Source organism: Canis lupus, chromosome X (genome assembly GCF_048164855.1).
Source record: "Canis lupus baileyi chromosome X, mCanLup2.hap1, whole genome shotgun sequence".
NCBI lineage: Eukaryota > Metazoa > Chordata > Mammalia > Carnivora > Canidae > Canis > Canis lupus.
Window position 1 is genome coordinate 98,808,564 of NC_132876.1, and position 7,375 is coordinate 98,815,938.

Consider the following 7,375-nt stretch of genomic DNA (forward strand, 5'->3'; position numbering starts at 1 on the left):
TGCCCCTCTAATGTACCTCTCACTCATGCCAGAGTAATCTGAGGCAAAAATCTGATTTTGACACCCTTCTGTTTTGAAAAGTCCCAAGTGCCCTATTGAGTAGAGAATAAATCCCAGAGCTGGGCTCCTGGATTTTCACATTTCTCTCAAAATACCTGTAGTTCCCACACGCATTCACACACCATTCTCTCGAAATACCTTTAGTTCCCCACATGTATTCACACACCACCCGGCGCAAACTGCTTGTAGTCCTCTGTACTCACTACATCATTTCACACCTCCATGCTTTTCCTCATGCAGGGTCACTAACTAGAAAACTCTTCCCTAAAAAAAAACAAAAACAAAAACAAAAACAAAAAACAACTCTTCCCTAATTCTGCCTGGGTGTTTTTACTCATCAGCTCGAATGTCACCTCTCTGACAAGGCATTCCTGAACTTCTTTCCTCGGTTTCCCTCCTGTGGAGCCATTATACTGGTAAAATTTTCTGACCCTGTATTTCAGTTATTTTTTGCTACAAATCAACCCCCTTTCCACACAAAACATAGTGCTTTAAAACAACAACCATTTTATTAATTATAATGTTATCATTCTGCATGTGAACTGTTTCTGTTCTTTGTGATGTCAGCTGGGTCTGTGGTCACCTGGAAGATCTAAAATGGCTCACTCATGGCTGGCAGTTGGGGTTGACTGTTGTCTGGAACTCAGCCCCTTTTGCCTTCCTTGTTGCGACCTCTGGGGGTTTGGTCTTTTTACAGCATGGTGGCTGGATGCAGAGGGAGAGTGCCATTCTGCAGGGAGAGAGAAACTTCTGAGTGGAAAAAAAAGTTCTGCCCATCCTCTTCTACATTCCAGAATGCTGCTTCTACCATATTCTATTGGCCAAGGCAGTCACTGGGCAGGAAAAATAAATGCCAACTCTAAACGAGGAGTAGCATTCTCGAAACTGGGGAAGAATGACTTATTAGGGCTACATTCGGAGACTGGCTACTACACTCTGTTGGTTTGAATTCATTCTAGCCCTAAAATTCTGAAAGCCTCCTGAAGATAGGCACTATGTTTTAATCATCTCTTTACCCACAGTTCTTTGCATAGATCCTAGAACATGGTACTCAGAAGCTTAATACTTATTTGTTGACTCTATCAATCCAGTCAAATCAGATTAAGTCAGCCCACAGTTTTTGAGCACCTATTCTGTGCTTTTCTATTTTGTTGGGTGCTTTGCAGTTGATTTGTGCTCCAAGAGGTTATAAATTAGGACACCATTGTGCCAAAGGGACACGACACAAAAGGAGATGATTAATAGTTCAAGGCAATTAAAGACAAACCATGGCTGGGGTGGGGGGAGGCATCCATGATCGATTGCCATGCTAACTGTATGGGCACTAATCCTTATAGATCTTCAGAGGAGGCTGTATTCACTTCAGACAGAAGAGATTTTAGGTAGGAAGTGGGGTTGGAGATTTCAGGTTGTACTACAAAGCTGTGATCACCAAGACAGTGTAGTACTGGCACAAAAACAGACACAGATCAATGGAACAAAATAGAGAATCCAGAAATGGACCCTCAACTCTATGGTCAACTAATATTCAACAAAGCAGGAAAGACTATCCACTGGAAAAAGGACAGTCTCTTCAATAAATGGTGCTGGGAAAATTGGACATCCACATGCAGAAGAATGAAACTGGACCATTCTCTTATACCATACACAAAGATAAACTCAAAATGGATGAAAAATCTAAATGTGAGGCAAGAATCCATCAAAATCCTAGAGGCTAACACAGGAAATACCCTTTTTGAACTTGGCCACAGCAACTTCTTGCAAGATACATCTATGTTAGGCAAGGGAAACAAAAGCAAAAATGAATTATTGGGACCTAAGATAAAAAGCTTCTGCCCAGCAAAAGAAACAGTCAACAAAACTAAAAGACAACCTACAGAATGGGAAAAGATATTTGCAAATGACGTATCAGATAAAGGCTAGTATCCAAGATCTATAAAGAACTTCTTAAACTCAACAGCAAAGAACCAAACAATCCAATCATGAAATGGGCAAAAGACATGAACAGAAATCTCACAAAGGAAGACATACACATGGCCAACAAGCACATGAGAAAATGTTCTGCATCACTTGCCATCAGGGAAATACAAATCAAAACCACAATGAGATCCCACCTCACACCAGTGAGAATGGGGAAAATTAACAAGACAGGAAACAACAAATGTTGGAGAGGATGTGGAGAAAGGGGAACCCTCTTGCACTGTTGGTGGGAATGTGAACTGGTGCAGCCACTCTGGAAAACTGTGTGGAGGTTCCTCAAAGAGTTAAAAATAGATCTGCCCTATGACCCAGCAATTGCACTGCTGGGGATTTACCGCAAAGATACAGATGCAGTGAAACGGCAGGACACCTGCACCCTGATGTTTCTAGCAGCAATGTCCACAATAGCCAAACTGTGGAAGGAGCCTCGGTGTCCATCGAAAGATGAATGGATAAAGAAGCTGTGGTCTATGCACACAATGGAATATTACTCAGCCATTAGAAATGACGAATATCCACCATTTGCTTCGACATGGATGGAACTGGAGGGTATTATGCTGAGTGAAGTTAGTCAGAGAAGGACAAACATTAATGGTCTCACTCATTTGGGGAATATAAAAAATAGTGAAAGGGAATATAGGGGAAAGGATAGAAAATGAGTGGGAAATATCAGAGAGGGAGGCAGAACATGAGAGACTCCTAACTCTGGGAAACAAACAAGGGGTAGTGGAAGGGAGGTTGGCGGGGAGGATGGGGTGACTGGGTGACGGGCACTGAGGGGGGCTCTTGACAGGATGAGCAGTGGGTGTTATGCTATATGTTGGCAAATTGAACACCAATAAAAAATATACAAAAAGGGCAGCCTGGGTGGCTCAGCGGTTTAGCGCCTGCCTTCAGCCCGGGGCGTGATCCTGGAGACCAGGGATCGAGTCCCACGTCAGGCTCCCTGCATGGAGCCTGCTTCTCCCTCTGCCTGTGTCTCTGCCTCTCTGTCTCTGTCTCTGTCTCTGTCTCTCTCTCTCTGTCTCTCATGAATAAATAAATAAAATCTTTAAATATATATATATATATATATATATATATATATATATATATAAAAGAAAAAAGGAAGTGGGGTTGGATCTGAATCCAAATGTCAAGCTAGGACCTGGGATGGGAGACAACTATGATCACAGAAGCAATTATATAGAAATGGGATGACACAAGTTGTATTACTTATTGGGCCTACATACACTGGTAAATTTTTTTTAACAGAATCTTTGCTATAATCACACTCTAATAAGTAAATAAATAACATTGGTCAAACATGTGAGTTCTAAATAATTTTTTAAATAACTAAAAGAGAGGCTCAGTCACTTAAGCATCTACCTTCAGCTCAGGTCATGATCTCAGGGTCCTGGGATCAAGTCCCGCATCGGGCTACCTGCTCAGCAGGAAGCCTGCTTCTCCCTCTCCTTCTGCCTGCTGCTCCCCCCGCTTATGCTCTCTCTCCTCTGTCAAATGAACAAATAAAAATCTCTAAAATAAAATTAAACAAATAAATAAAACATACATGTCAGAAATTTTGCTCACTAAATGTCAATTTTCCCCTCCGTTTCTCAACCTCCTTGAGGTTGTTTTGGGGCAAAGTGCATATGAGTCCTGGTCCAAGGCAATGAAGAATAAATGGGAGGTCTCTGTGCTTCCTGGTTCCCTTCTGTGCACTTGGGAGTGAAGAATTCTGAGAAGATACAACTAAAGGGTGGAATTTAGCTAGTATTGGTAAGTTAAGCATTGTTAGAGAGCTGTGAAAGAGGGTCGCCTCACCTGCTTCTGACTTTGATGTGAGCAAAAAATGCATATTGTCTTCAACCATTGAGATTTTTAGGTTTGGTTTGTTGCTACAACACAGCTTTCCCTATCTTGACTATTACACCTAGTGTTTTCTATGAAGGAATTGAATGTCACAAAATAAAAATTTTTCATTCCCTATTTAAAGATAACAAGCACAGAAAACTTTTAAAATCTCCCTTTGACTTATCTACAATTGGGGGTTATGCCTTCTTGCCTAGGAGCTATTCTAATTAAATAGTCAGCATCTATAATCTCTTGTGTATATTGATTGGACTCACTTTGCAGTGCTGTGTAGAGCAATCTGCAATAACTAATCATGAGCAGTAGAAGGTGAGCAAGGAAAGACAAGAGTTTACTTGAAATAAACGGTTAATCCTCAAACCTTATTAAGTCATCTTCCCTAGCCAGACTTTTTAACATGGCTAATAACTAGTAGAAAATGACTCTCCCTTCTTCCTCTTTCCGGTTTCTCTTTCTAATGGGCCTACCAATTAAATGAGTGGTAACCAAAAGGTCAGTCACCTAAGGAAACAAGGGAGTCAGGAGCTAGAGAAATCTACAAGCTACACGACTGGAGTCTGAACCTTGGGTGGCAGCTTGACTTGGGCTATGTTTTGTTGCCCAAGACTGTTGTGGATGAGGTACTTTATTTCCTCTTTATTTCTATTTAGTCTATTTCTTCCATTTATTCTCTGGACTGAAGCAATGCCCAGCTGCATACTGGATTCTGGGTCCTCTTGAATTTCTTAGGCTATGCATTAAACCTGAGCCAAAGAATACCTACTCTTTGGGGTAAATTCCTCTGAAGTGAGCAGTGCTTGCATAAGGACCCTCCTGAGAGTGGTCCTACATCATTCAGGGAGCTAGATATATTAAAGGGTAACAGATTTGCCTCTTAATTATCTTCCCTGAAGAGAGAAAACCAAGAAAATAAATATCCCAACCCCTCTCCTCCTGCCCATCTCCTGCCAATGCCTCCCACTAGCTGAGCCTAACCAGGATCCAGAGGGCCAGGAGCCCATGGATGCAGTCCATACAAGTCAGTCTCCCAGGGCTCAGAGTAAGATGGAAAAGGACAGAGAATAGTACTGGAGAAGCAAATGGAGAATATGTAGCACATTGAATAAGATGGAAAGGCGACTTTAGAGAAAATTTATATTTAACTAAACTAATCTCAGTCATCAACTTACACACACCAATACACACAATGAGTATATTGAAGTTTAGAGATCTTTGCTTTGTCTCTCAAGATACCAATTCTCTTCTCCCTCCACCCAAAATCAGAACAGTGAAGAAGTGAAGACCAGAAGAGCATTTGCCTCTTCAGAATACAATGCATGTGAGTGTTGGACATCTCATTAGTACCCAACCAAACAGGAACCACCACAAAACTTTCCTATGGCCTTTGTGCTAAAAAGATGCCCTTTTGTTGAATGAGCCAGAAGGCATTAGAGTTTCCCCACCTCTGATCACCAGCTGGAAGGAATTGTCTCTGGAAAGGAGAGTTCATGGCCTAGTCCCAAATACTCCACACTCTCAGTATCTGTGGGTCCCAACACCCCTATCAGGGGTATGACTCAAAGAGCACAAAAATACTGATGAAGATATCCTTTCTCCTGGCCCCAAAAGCTCATGTTCCTACCTCCTTTCAGGGTTAATTTTACCCAGATCATGCAACTCAGCCTGTCAGATCCCCTCAAATCTCTGCTACTTCCCCTGCCTGGAAGCTTTCAACATTCCCTTCATTCTCAGCTGCTTATGGCTCTCTACAGGCCTTTACCACTCATGCCTATTTCTCTGCCTTCCCTAGTATGCACTTGGCCAGCCTCAGCCTCACAGGGGTTACAGGATTCTGTGGATGAGGTCCTTCCTGTGACCCACTCTCTAAGTGCCCTCTTCTTCCATTGGTTTGCATTGGTTTCCTTCTTTCCCAGAGTACCCTCTGCCTCCTTCTCCTCAGGGATGCTATCATTCCAGTCCATATTCCAGTAGGGAATTCTATGCCTTTAGATCCCAAATACTTGTCAGGAATCATATCTCTGATGAGCAGCCCAAAAAAGTGCTTAATGTACCAAGACAACTCCTGTGGGGCTTCTTATGTTCCTAGTGGGATGGGATGAGAATGAGGAATGTTAGAGGATAATTAAAGAAAAAGAAACTAAAATCTCTTGCCTATATGAGATAGTATGTTTCAAAGATTTTATTTAACTCATTAATTAATGAGAAAACCAGTAAGATGTTACAAATGATTCAAAGGATAATTCAAAGAGCCATACGTATCTAGGTAGACAGTAAGGAATGTTAAAGTAAATGCACAAACTGATGCCAAATGAGTCAAAATAAGTTGCATTCCACTCAACACAACTCACTCTCATTTCTGTGGACAAGAATCGTGTGCATTATTACTAGTTTTCTGCAATTTACAGAGTAATAAAATGGCTCAAAATCAATGAAAGGTGGAGATAACCATGAATGGTGCTCCAAAAAGGACACTCAGTAAATGTGGTTTGGTTTTTTGTTAGTTAGTCTGGTTTTATTTGCCAATTTTAAGGTCTTTCACAATTTTTTCTGATAGGAGAAAGGCCTCTCTTCCTTTCCCATACCAATCTATAACCATTGTTAACTATTGGAAGCACTGTATATGAGGTGGAAATGGGTATTTTTGTTTGTGGAGACCAATACATGGGTCCTCCAAACCTCAATAAATGCTGTAGACCCAATGTATGGTTCCACTCCCCAAACTCATATGTTAAAATCCTAATGCCCAATGTGATGGTATTAGGAAGTGAGGCCTTTGGGAAGTGATTATATCATAAGAGTAGAGTCCCCATGAGAATTAGTGTCCTTATAAAAGACTGGAGAGCTTCCTTTACCCTTCAGCCATGTGGGAATGTAGTAAGAAGATGGCCAGTTGTGATGCAGAAGAGTGTTCTCACCAGAACCCAGTCATACTGGCAACCAGTTCTAGAACTACCAGCCTTTAGAACAGTGAGAAATAAATTTCTGTTGTTTATAAGCTACTGAGTTTATGTACTTTGTGATAGCAGCCAAACAGACTAAGACAACAAAGGGTGGAAGTCTCCTCCCTCTTAGAGCACTGTTATTCAGAGTGTGGTATGGCATCACCTGAGAGCTTGTTTAGAAATTCAGATTTTTGGCCTTTGTCTAAATCAGAATCTATATTTTAAAAGATCCTAGTCCTGGGTTCAGAGTGAGCAGAAAAAAAAAGATCCTAGACCTAAAGAAATTGAAAGACAGCCCATATTTATGGATCAGAAGACTTAATACTATGGAGATAGCAACATACCCCTGAATCATATACAGATACAATGCAATCACTATCAATAGTCTGCTGTGGGAAGGGACCTGTAGGCACCTGGGAAAACTGTTGTGCTCTATGGTAAAAAAAAAAAAAAAAAAAAAAAAAAAAAAGGCAGACCATGATTGAAGTTCATGTTGATGTCAAAACTACTGATGGTTATTTATTTTGTTTATTTTGTGT

General features: G+C 41.1%; 1 long non-coding RNA gene across 1 annotated transcript; it reads right to left on the reverse strand.

Moving 5' to 3' along the window:
• Positions 1–550: 550 nt before the first annotated feature.
• LOC140627998 (uncharacterized) lies at positions 551–6,836 on the reverse strand. The gene is made up of 2 exons (XR_012026457.1): positions 6,747–6,836; positions 551–790 (listed from the first exon to the last, which is right to left on the reverse strand). It is a non-coding gene; the product is annotated as an uncharacterized lncRNA (long non-coding RNA).
• Between the last annotated feature and the right edge of the window lie 539 nt (positions 6,837–7,375).